Below are 13,330 nucleotides of genomic sequence, written 5' to 3'. Positions count from 1 at the left end.
GTGATTGTTACCAAAATATGGTAAATGCTACCATAGAGTCGAGCATTCATCACCATATTCGTATCACTGTGTCAGAGTATGGTAAAATCTACCATATTTTTTTTCAGTGTTTTTTCAGTGTGGAGAGACTAAAAAAATCACACAAGTTTCTGCGGTGTGAAATCAATCGGTTGTTTGTCGAGAGAAGTAAAATATGGTAGGACATTTGCAACGTCGCTACTAGCGATACAATACGCATTTTTCTAATTTCACCATTTGTAATTTCGTGTAACGGAGAATAAGCGCACACTCGTAGTACGTGGTGATTAGCAATTTTGACGGTGACACATTCACCGCATCATTCCATCAATCACGGGCCGATATTTTCCGCTGAAAAAAGTTCATTCATCATCGCGGCGAGTGCTGATGCATCGGATTTGCACTAATCCGCTAATTATTCGACCTTCTTCTTCTTCGGCCTGCATGTTTTCCTCGCCGTAAGTTTGGCTCGCGCGGATCGCGAGATCAATGACTCTCCAGGTTGAAGCTCAAGTTCAAAGTGAACGAGACGTCATCACGCGTGAATTTATTAATCTCGCGCCGCATCATCGCTTTATTTTAAGTTTAGAGTTGTGAAAAAAAAAAGAAGAACAAGAAAAAGCACGGAATAGGCTTGAGCATCCATGATTAAGTATGCAGAATTTCTCTGGGTTAAACCGCCGACTGCTGAAGCCCATCCTATGCTGCGATCTTAAGGAAGAACCCCGTATGAACATTCAATAGTTGACAACTTTTTCCGGATAAAACGCGTATTTTTGAGGAAAGTTATGCATATGAAATTTGTGGATATTTTAGTGTGTTTAGTGTTCAGTGTGTACCACAGTTTTTCCATTTTACTGTGTTTATCAAAATAGAAACAAACTTATGAGCTCATCCAAGGGGACACATCGAAGAGAGAACAAAGATCTCCGGGAAAAATACTTTCAGGCGTCGCTTTCTTTCTTCATAATGCACCTCAATTTTCGGCCGCTCGATGGAAAATCAAATTACAATTTCAAATTGGGCGCTTGCTCTCAATTGAGCTGGGCTTGGTTCTAAATACATTACCCCACATACATAAACTCGTATTTGTAACGGATCAGAATCGACCGATTTAAAATTCAAATGCGCGTGCGACTTATCTTGACTGGAAGGGGTTAAAGGTCAGACAGTCCCGGACTAACTTTAAGAAAATAGAAACATTAATAAGTCTACGATATCTGCGAGTAGGTAAATGCATTTTTCTTTTTAAATGAGTCTGGGATTGTAAAACGAAAGTAAAGACTGAGAGGTCTGCAATCATTTAATTATTTTGCCTGCGTGTGCGTAGTCCTTTTTCCCTGTGGATGATCAAATCTGTGGAATTATGTCATTACTTTACTAAAATATATTTGCAGCCATATTGAGCTAACGCAATAGGTCAGTTGCGCTGGTCACAGAATCGTGTTTCGATGCTTGATTCTCGAAGATTAGTTGAAAATACAGCTACTTTCTGCGTTCATAATATTAACCGAGATATCACTCTTTGAAAAGACGGATTTTTGACGTCATCCACTGCGGTAGTGACACTTTTGGATTCTTCCACATTGATTTTATCCGAGTTAACGCTGAGTAACCAGTGCAAATGTGCGTCACACTGACTGATCAAAGCGAATTGGTAGGAACCAGGAGTTTCACTACTGCAGTGGATGCCGTCAAAAACTCGACATTTCTAAGGGTAATATTTTGGTTTATATTCAACGTAGAAAGTTGCAGTTTAGCTAATCTACAAGAATCAAGCATCAAAACACGATTCTGTGACCAGCGCAACTACACCATTGATAAGCCCTTATGAAACATCGATTGCCTCACTTTTCCCCATAAGCTATATAACCAAATATGCAAAGTGACGAAAGTAGTAGGAGCAGAGAGAGAGAAAAACGGATTTGTCTCCTAGTAATTAAATTCGTGAGACTAAACACATCAGTGTTCCAGAGTAAGCAACGATAAACGTGCAGATATTTCTTTGATGGAAGTTTAAACTTTACTACAAAACACATTAAAGTGACGATTTTTAAAGGTGTGCAAAGACTAAGACCAAACAAAAACCAGATTGCGCGATGAGGATGATAAAAATCTCACCTGTCAAAACCTGATTTTTTTTTCTTTTTTTAACGCATACAGTAGATTTTTCTGTTGATACTTGATAATGTCGTCAGGATAATAAACTGGTTTGAATTTGCCGAAGAACAAGTCGACCAGTGATTCAATTCCAATTTATGGAACCACTTGAAGTTGAGTTTGCACAGCACGTTAGTTAATTGACTTTACGCACCGCTGCAAGGCCTATGTTTCAAATGATTTCGAATATTCAATGGAATGCAATTCGATTGGGCTTCAACGCTTTGCAGCACGCAACAACGATTTTGCAAAATTTCTTAAAATTGAAAAGGTGAATGAATAATAAATATTTGATTGAGGCCTCCTAGACACACTAAGGTGTTGAAAATTGACTCAGAAGCCTTGTGATTAATTCAAAAACTTAAAATGTGGTTTTAATTTTCATTTAAAGGCATAAGTTTATTACATCCCTGGTAAAAATTGGCAGTAGAATCTGTGTTCCAAAATACCATAGACCTACAGCCGGCTGTAAGATTTCCAATAGCTTCTATAGCCGGCTACACAATTTCTTATAGCCTTTTATAGCCGACGGCGATTAAGCAATAGCCAGGCGATAAAGTGTATGCTAAACGTTACTAATTACGGATGCTAGGACTTAGTGAGTTTTTGGAACACTGCTCTCTTTTTGGGCCGTAGTATCTTGATTTATTTTGCGAGGAAAGCTCCGTATCTTGATTTAATTTGATGGATGCCTGCCGTTACTAATATATTAGAGCGCCTTCAGTTTTGTTTGATACTGTGCAATACCTCTGGTGTGAAATAGTTGCTTCAAGCGCCGTGGAAGGCGGGCAGCCAGCGCGCAACGCGCATTGGCGCCTACAAACCTAACAGGGATACCTCACGTGTTGCGCAATGCGTGAAGTATCCCTGTTAGGTTTGAAGGCGCCAGTGCGTCGCCGCTCCGCTTTGTGTTAGGCTCTAATATTTAATCTGGCGGAGTCAGCGTTATTCAACTCATGATTTTGAAATGTTTGCACATCCTGTATGGATTATTCTCATTTTAATTGATGAAAAAAAATATGTATTAAAGGAAAATATAATGTGTGTTTTGTAGACATTAAGGTGGTTCCGTATCAAACTTAATTATTTCCAAAGCACACGAATTTCTACACAATTTCTTATAGCCTCTTATAATCTGTGGCGAAAAATCAACAGTCAGGCGATAAAGTGTAAAGCCCGGCGATAGGAACTATAGCCCGGCTGCATAATTTGTTATCGCTTCGTATAGCCCGGCCGTATGATTTTCTCCGCATTCTACAGCCAGCTATATGATTTTCTGTAGCCTTCTTTAGCCGGCTATAAGAATTCCTATGGTATTTTGAAACGCAGCTCTTATCGCCAATTTTTACCAGGGAGGGAGCACAGTAATTTTGAATTTCAACGAGTTACCGTTGAGAAAATTGATGATTCATGGCTTGCACAATAGTTATGAACCTAATCTATTTTGGTAGGAATTTTAACTGGAGGATCCGCGGGAGTGTATGGGGTGGACTGGTCACCTCCCCCCCCTTTCGTCTAAAAAAAAGGGGTGAGAGAGAGAATGAATGAAGAAGAAAGCAAAGACAGAAGAAGGAAAGGCGCTTATATTTGGTAATTATTCATGGCAAAATGTACTCAAACTGCAAGTCAGATGCTTCAAAATTTCGTAAATTTTCTGAAAAAGGCCCCCAGACCTCGCTCTTTCCGCCCCCGCCCACCGTTCGAGGTTCGGATCCACCTAAGGTAACTTTGAGGGTAAAATTGGACACACATGCAAAGGAGCCTACTCTAGCATATAGTTTTGAAATGAATTACGAACGGAAATTTGCAACGTTGCAACTGGACGCGCATTTTTCGACTTTATATCGTCACCTTTCGAGCAATGTATCACAAGCGCCATGCTACGTTCTAAAATTTCCGCCGCCATTTTTATTTTTATACAAAGAAATTGTCGGGTGAATCCGTTTGAAATCGTCGCTGAATTTTATTGGCACAACAAAAAAGCATTCAGCGAAATTTTCGGACAGCTTCGTCGAACAATTTCCGTGTAAAAAAATAAAATGGATTGCATTTTGCAAAAAGGAACCACTAGCATTGCAATGTTGCTAAGATTGTGCAACTTCTTTTGTCTTGGAGGAAAAACCCGATCATCCATTAATAGTTTCTATTTTACTCGCTAAAAACTGTAAATTTAAGACAAAAATTACCATCTAAATTTCATAGTTTTCCACGATTTCCGCAATTTTATTGCAAAAGATGAAGTTGCACAAATCATTGCAATGCTAGTGGTTCCTTTTTGCAAAATGCAATCAAAGGATGACGGAAATTTTTAAGCATCGCATGGCGCTTGTGGTGCTTTAGCCGGAGGGTGACGATATCGTGACACGCCACTTCAATCCGTCACAACCTGTCCACGCAGCTGCGTTGCTGCGTGCCTCTGAACTTGAGGCTGAATCCATAGGAGTGCTCTCGAGCGGTGCACAAAATCAAGTGCATGACATTGCATCGGCCGGAGATGAACGCCTCGGATCCGAATTGGATGGAAATTCGATCGCTCCTCGACGGTTGCCACCATTGGTGCGTCGGGTGACGTCACGCCACGCAACAACGACGCGACGCGACGCGCGACGTCGTCGCGACAAGATGCACGGTCAAGGCGATGCGTGGACCCGCTAATCCACATCCGTCATCCGTCGCCTACGGCTCCTGCCGCCGTCTCAAAAAAGGTATTCGAAATGCCTCGATGAAAGCCTACTTTGTTACACAGGAGATTCACGTATTGGTCAAAAAATCAACCGTAACCGCAATATTGCAGATCGGCCGAGGTATTCGGTTTATGAGACCGTACTTCCCGTTGACTTACAATGAGTTCACGAGATATAATTAAATAGCATAACAGCGATGAAACAGGGTGGCAAAATTTCATGAAAAATAAATTCTTGAAATTTCACGTGATATATTTCATGAAATTTCAGAAATTTATGAAATATATTGAAAAATACCGGTTCGTTTTCATGTTTCGCAAAATTTAAAAATTGGGACTTTCTTCCATTTTTGTGTGTTTAAGTGCGGGTTGCATACTCTAGCCTCTGAAAAATATGAACAATTTCACCGGCTCGTGAAATTTCATGAAATATTTCACTGAAATTTCCAATCTTTCATTTCTTTCTTACGTTTCATGCCACCCTGGATGAAACCAGTGTCTACGGTCAAATCAGCGTAATACAATCAGAAAGCCAAAAATGTGCTTGTATAATATTCTACGAATATACAAAACAGGAAAACGAACGCACTTGAATCAGTGAGAGTGAAAACGCACCAACTCGGAAAAATGAAAATAATCAAGACGCACACGAAACCGAACAGTAAAGGAAGAAATTAGTCTAAGAAAGAGAGTTTTGGTGCCGAAATATAAGCACTTAAGGACTTGTCAAAGGTCCAAGTTGGAACAGATGCTCTAACTTCAATGACTTTTATAAAAATTGACCGTCTCTTATGAAAATTGAGCAATTTCGAGTTACCGAGTCGGTGTGTTTTCGAACTCACTGATTCACTTGTATCCGCATGGTCCCCACGTTGCAACAAAAATTTCAAACTTTTTCACATTCATTAAGTTAAATTCTGAATTGCTTTTCATTTGCACTCACACTTTCATAAATTCTGCGAAGACATTAAAAGCCTTAGTAGCTGAATGTCTCTCAACAATGGTATAACTAATACTACTTGATTTACATAAAATATGTTCATAAACATACAAAAATGAAATTCAGTTATTACATTTTTAACCGCGATCTCTAAGATTTTGTATAAATAACACCAAGTTACAAACATGTTTGATACTTCAATAAGTTCATCCCTGGGAGCAAGCGAAAAGATTGTATTCATTTTAATTCGACCCATTTGTGTTTCACAAAATCTACAATAAGCGTAAAAAGTTAGTCTGTCAGTGTTTTTTAGCCTTGAGTGATAGTTTAGGATGGTAATGTTTAAAACCTATTAAAGTACCAAATATGTATCTTTCATTTTAATTAAGAGTCAAGTTATTTTCCGATCGAAAAAATAAAGTAATTACGTAGATACGCATAAGCTATCAGCCAGTTATAAATATCCATTCTAATGAGTTTCATTGCGGAGTAATGAGGAAGCAAAACGTGCAGCCTACGTGTACCGTTAATCGCCGGTAAAAATTAACTAAGATGAAAATAAACGGTAATTAATCCTCATTCATGCGGAGAGCCCATAAATTGGCAAAAATACTTTATTGTGTAAACTTTATACCTCCCCGCGCTTAATCAACACACCAAATGCGAAGAATAACTCGTGATACATACCGGGTTCAAGATCGAAACGTTCAATTTTAAAAAGCCCTTGTTTAAAAAGTCTTGATCCTTTGTTTTTTATGAAGCCCTGCAGCGATTCATGAGAGCCGGGACCTCAGGACCTCGCCCAATGAAGAATTCATTTGATTGGAGTGGTGATGTCAGAGCAGCCTGTGGACTAGTTTGAACACGCGATGTGCGTTGTTGGTTTTCACTCTAATAGTGATTTGAGTCTTAAGAGTCAAATAATTCTGGGATTTCCTCCGTCCAAAAGATTATATTCTTGCTTTGAGAACTTGTAACAGCTTTAGGCTCATTTGTAAAATAACCTAGTAGTGAACTGTAAATTCTGTTGATCATGTGAGTTTTACTCAAATTGTGTTCATACCTACTGCTCCTAAGGGGGAATTTCTTTGATTTTTGGGGAGGAAAATAGTATCAATATGATACCTATATTCCATGATAATTTTATATCAAGGATTGTGGGTACTAGAACGTATCCTTTATTGTAATATATTACAAACGGGAGGAACCGTCCTCTGACATAACATCCCCCATAAATTGATTACAAATATTCTCGTAAAACTATTTCACAAATATAACTTGTCTGAGAAGGAAAAGATCTAATAGCGTCTTGCAAAAAACGAAAAAACTAGAGGTACTACAAGTTCTAAGTATAGAGTTTCACTACTTAAACTAGAACGTGTTAACAGTGCACCAAAGAGAGGAAATTAAGGGGAAAAGGATGAAAGAAGCATTACAAATCAAGTCACATGATTTCCCTGGTAAACATGGGCGGTAGAATCTGTGTTCAAAAATACCATAGACCCACAGCCGACTGTAAGATTTCCAAAAGCTTCTGTAGCCGGCAACACAATTTCTTATAGCCTTTATAGCCGATGGCGATTAAGCAACAGCCTGACGATAAAGTTTATGCTAAACGTTACTAATTACGGATGCTAGGACTTAGTGAGTTTTTGGACTACCGCTCTCATTTTGAGCCGTAGTATCTTGATTTATTTTGCGAGGAAAGCTCCGCACTTTCGAAGGATGCCTGCCATTGCTAGTATGTTGGAGCGCCTTCAATTTCGTATGATACTGTGCAATACCTCTGGCGTGAAATAGTTGCTTCAAGCGCCGTGGTACGCTGCGGCGCGGTGCGGCGGGCGGGCAGCCAGCGCGGAACGCGCATTGGCGCCTACAAACCTAACAGGGATACTTCACGCTTTGCGCAATGCGTGAAGTATCCCTGTTAGGTTTGTAGGCGCCAGTGCGCCGCCGCTCCGCTTTGTGTTAGGCTCTAACATTTAATCTCGTGGAGTCAGCGTTGTTCAACTCGTGAATTTGAAATGTTTGCACACTCTGTATGGATTATTCTCATTTTAATTGATGAAAAGAAATATGTAGTAAAGGAAAATATAATGTGTAAAAAAAAATAAAAAATAAATAAAAATAAATTGTTTTGTAAATATTATGGTGATTCCGTACAAACTTAAGGATTTACAAAGCACACGAATTTCTACACAATTTCTTATAGTCTTTTACAGCCGATCTGCCGATGGCGAAAAAGCAACAGCCAGGCGATAAAGTGTAAAGCCCTGCGACAGGAACTATAGCCCGGCTGTTTAATTTTTTATCGCTTCGTGTAGCCCGGCCGTATGATTTTTTCCACTTTCTACAGCCAGCTATATCATTTTCTATCGCCTTCTTCAGTCGGCTATAAGAACTCCTATGGTATTTTGAAACGCAGCTCATATCGCCAATTTTTACCAGGGTTCTGAACTGAGCAGGATCACAGTTAAGAACAGGGCGGGCAATATTACTCTGCCTGCGCTACATTGAAATTTGCTGTAAGTACGGACAATTTCGGTCAATTTATGTCGATTTGTTTGTAGATTTTAAGCTCTGCCTCCTCCGAAGAGATTTCGCTCCCCTAAAGTTCAGTAAAAAGTGTAGGTATGGAATAGAAATATAGAAATTCGATATTTCCCAGGAATGCAACCGAGAAATTGCCACAGAGAATAAAAAACTCCATCAACTGCGGGCCATTTTGCTGATAATTCATACGGGTGCATGAGCAAATATAAATAATATATTGACGCAATAAGAATGAGGTGAAATTGGTAGCTCGGTGAAATCGAAAGTGACGAGATTCTGTCAGCTTCATTTGAGAGGATTAATGACGACAATAGCCGTTCTGAGATCGTAAGTGCTCGCTAATCAGGGTGAAATGCTTCTTCAAGTTGAGCGGACCATTCATGAATTTGTGACTTAGCGTGCAGAGCAACGGATAAAAGTTGCGGCTTTTAGCGATGTAAAGTTCGAGGCGGTATGCGGTAGCGCAATTTACGATTCAGACCGGTTCTGGCCGACCGGTGTTGTTGTGGCGTTCGGTTAACATTTTTTTATAATCAATCTTGAAATTGCTGTCATTCATAAGCCGTGGCAGGTGAGTCGCTCTAATTTGCGTGAGAAAAAGCAAGTACGCTCGTACTTTTAATGTAGCAGTCAATGAATTGAGAAAGTTTAGACATTATTGGAATGATTTTTAAGACATGGCATGAGAGCGAAAACCCAAAAATTGTTGGGGATGATCGTTGATGAAGAGTACAGACAAAATTACAATCCAGAGAGGGAGATTCATCCATCACCACTCATTAATGACACATTCCTTGCAGAAATAAAATTTAATTTTGCTAGTCAAGAGGTATACAAACCTACTGGCATAGAATGATCACAATGTTCCGAGCAAAATTCTGAAAAGTTTTGCTTCCATTAAGTTAAGAATTTAAATTTTTGTGATTGCACTCCACTCACCCTTTATATTTTCTGTGAAGACATGAATAGTTTAAGATTCTGAATGTCTCTAATAAAATTATCTAACTAACTCTCTCTGATTCAGCCTGGAAATGTGTCAGCGGACAAGGTTATACGGCGAGATATACTTGCTTCGCGAATGAGGATAAAAAATGGAGCAAAGCCTCATTTGAATTCCCGGAGCTAATTTTGAATTATGCAAAATAAATTTCTGAATGTAGCAAAGTTCTTTGAGACCCTATTTAGAATACGTGCAATTTATAGCAGAAGCAGTTGGAGAGATCATAGTATGACTGAAAAAGGAGCAACACATCAAAGGTTAATCGCGGTAATACCTCTTTTTATTCGCGGAACCATCGCGATCGATATAGTTTTACCTTCGTTCTTTCGATGGATACTAGCTAGGTGGTATTCCATCAAAAATTCCTTCGAGAAAATTCTAATCTCTGAAGAACATTTGGACTACATTTTGCAATTAGGAACTATAAATTCTGGCCCGGTTTAAAAACAACGCACGCGCCATTAGTTTCCTGGGCACATAAGTGTTTTTTCAGATGAGCCAGAATTTATAGTTCCAAATTGCAAAATGCAGTCCATTTATGAATCCCCGAATGAGTAACATAGGAGTTATTATTGTCACTCGATTTTCTAACCTATGACATTTTTGTTCTTAAATTGAGAACTCGGAAGACTTATTTTTATTTTTTAAAAAAAAAAACGTGATATCTGTTTAAGGACGGACCCGCTCGATCTTACACTGAGAGGATTCTAATAGTTCTTCTTTCTATATTAGAATATGCAGTGATTTAATGTCCTCTTTTGGTATCCACATGTCTACATTCCAAACACGGGGTACACGGACTTTATGTCCACTTTTTTACGTCCACAGTTCTAAAGCCCACACTATCGTTAATTCCATTACTTAAACGTCCACTAAGTTAAGTCCACAAATGTAAAGTCCACTAAAATCAAATTCAAGCGTTATATTTTAGTCCGTGTGTAAAATTATATTGACAATATCGAAATGAGAAAATTAAGAGAGAATGAGGTGTTGTTATCGTAACTCATATTTTAAATGAAATGTTAATTTCTTCTTTTGATTCATCTTTTCAAATTGTCTTTGGTAAATACTTGGTTTCATTTCTATCCTTGAAAAAAACACATTATATTTTCCAGCACATGTTTCTTTTTCATCTGTTTAAAAGGGAATAATCAATGCAGAGAGTGCAAACATTTCAAAATCATGAGTTGAAAAACGCTGACTCCGCGAGGTTTAAATATTAGAGCCAAACACAGAGCGGAGCGGCGTGTTAGCAGCGCAGAACGCGCACCGGCGCCTACAAACCTAATGGGATACTTCACGCATTGCGCAACGCGTGAAGTATCCAGTTAGGTTTGTAGGCGCCTAAGTGCGTGTCACGCTAGTTGCCTGCCGCGCCGCAACGCTTTAAGCAACTATTTCGCGTCAGAGGCGTTGCACAGTATCCTACAAGATTGAATGCGCACGAAATAACTAGTCTAAGAGGACTTTCAATTTTGACTGCATCTGTTACTGACAAATGTTTAATTTAGCATTGGAGCGTTTCCTAGGCTCCCGCTTTGGTTTTCATCTTATCATATCCGTACACTGTGCACATGAACATATGTTTTTATCTGCTCTATGAGTCTGTCTTACATGCGATGAACCCAATGTTACTATCAAAATTCTGAAACTCTTCACCTCTCTGAAATTAAAAATCTTTTTCGTAAATACTCCCATTTTCAAAATTCTACCTAAAGACGTTAGTAGCCTGTGACGCTGAATGTCTCAAAATATACCAACTAACTAACTAACTCTTTCATGACTTGATTCATGAATGAAATGTTTTTAAGAATGAAGGTAGTAGTAGTATGCATTTATTTTTGAGGGGGTTCCTGTCATTTAAATGAGAAGAAAAAAATGTGGACATAACATGTCCACAATTTGGACAATTTTGGACATATTCATGGTTGGACATTAAATCACGTGGACTTAATGAAGGCTGGACTTAACGTTTAGTGTGGACATCAATAGCGGTGGACATTTATTTAATGGACGAAAGGTAGGTGGACATAAAGTCCTGGTAGCAAAAACGGACCGAAGAAGTTTTCCGCTCATTTTCTGTTAAGCACAACTTATATTAGCAACAACCGAACGCAGTTTGTCTAGTCCTAAATTTGACATGTATTTCTGAACAGTAATACAAATAGAAAATTGACATGATTTTGCAAAATCCTAGTTTTATAGCTTTGCAGCTCAAAACGATAGAATGTTTGAAATATAGGAACCATTGTTTGCTGACCAAAAGACGGTCCCTGATTAACCAATGGGTTTAATCCTCAAAAGACGTCAATTTTGTTGGACAGGGGTCTTATTTCCATTTTTTTCAATTTCCCTACTTTAAAGTTTAAAATTATACACTGCCTTTGGTATTCATTGCCTCGAAGCTGCCTCCTGAGGGAGCAAAGTGTCTGGTGGGGAGAGGGGAGGTGTTAGGTTCTGCAACGGCCAAGGAGGGGGGCCCTTTCGATTGAATAATTATGTCCGGAAGAATTAGGACCTAGAATCTCGACATTCAAATAGATGAGCTTCACCTCACACTGCAATGTCGGAATCGAATCCCGGACCACCTGGTGATAGCCTAGTGCGCTGACGGCTACACTAATACGAAAGCCCTGAACTGGCATTGATTCCAATCAATCATAAAACATGTCAACGCAGCGCCAGTGTCTGGGTAGACAGCTCGTCTTGATAACTTCAGCACATGACATCGATTTTTATGGAAGGAGATTGTAATTCTGTTAAATATGACAATTCGGTGGGCGTGCCGCGTAGCCATCCCGCCGATCAAAATCATCAACTCTCAATTTGAGTTTGATGTTAAAATTACTCGTTTTCTCGTTTCCTTGACAACAACGCAAATGCCTGATCTTTTGAACTCATTCCCTGCGTCTGACATGGTTGGCAATGGAATCATATCACGAAGCTTTTTTTTCTTTTCCACAAACGCGGCCAATGTTGGCCTTTGGCTCCATTGATGTCGAAACACCAATTTGCAATTCGCATCGGTGTATTTGCGGACCCGAATTCAGACGTGGACAGTTGCAGGATGTCCCTGAGGCCCAATATTTCTCAAAAAATTCATATAATCATCAAATATCATGAGATCTTGAAAAATTCTCTGGAAAAAAGCGTTTTCTCCCATTGAATCGAGTAAAACTAACCCTGCACAGAAAGTCTGAAGTACGTACATGATCAGATATACATATATTTGTACACCATTTATTTAGAGGTAAAACTTGAATATTATGCCTGCATTCATGCCTTCATTTGATGTATGTAACTAAAAAATGAAAGCAGCACGGGAGAAGTGAGGGAGTGATGGGGTAAAAAGTGGCATTTTCTCCGAAAGTAGGGTCATAAGTAATTTCAAATTGACATCAAATATTATGTAAAGTAAACCAAAAGTCAATGCATTTTTTTTTTTTTGTCTTTACTTAAAACATTTTCCCAGCCATAAATCCCCATTTAATTTTCAAAACTAAACTTGTCGTTTTATTGTTTTCTCAGAAAAAGTACGTACTTTTGTCTTTTGTGAATTGTACCTACATATTTGTTTTATTCTTTGATAGGGGCTCCTTAAAATCCTTATCAATTCCTTTTTCTCGGGGTATGAGTCCATTCTAGGCCTCCTCACCCTCAAACCAACTGAGGAGAATGTTATATCATGTATTTGAATTACAAGTACACAGCGACATCGTCCGTTCACGATTTTCGTTAAAACCAGGTCTCTAATGATAATAAACTCTAAACGTTTGGACGATAATGGGCCCTCCTTTTCTCGAAAGCTACCCAGGGTCCCATCGTAAACTCCAGAGCGCCTTTCAACTCATGTTTAATGGTCACAGTTAAAAATTCCCGAGAATAGAGACAAATGGTCTTCTTCGAAGTAAAATAGGTCAAAAGGGGACATGAACTCTCATTGGGTACTACTCCTTGGCAACGTCTTCAGTTCATT

The 13,330-nt window shown here is 39.0% G+C and overlaps 1 protein-coding gene across 1 annotated transcript in view; it reads right to left on the bottom strand.

Moving 5' to 3' along the window:
* Positions 1–13,330, bottom strand: part of LOC109030636 (ATP-binding cassette subfamily G member 4) — a 122,750-nt gene that overhangs the window by 34,341 nt on the left and 75,079 nt on the right. The window lies entirely within an intron of this gene.

The sequence above is a fragment of the Bemisia tabaci genome, chromosome 3, assembly GCF_918797505.1.
Source record: "Bemisia tabaci chromosome 3, PGI_BMITA_v3".
Classification (NCBI taxonomy): Eukaryota; Metazoa; Arthropoda; class Insecta; order Hemiptera; family Aleyrodidae; genus Bemisia; species Bemisia tabaci.
Note: the sequence above shows the minus strand (reverse complement) of the source record. Positions and strands in the feature narration are given on the sequence as shown.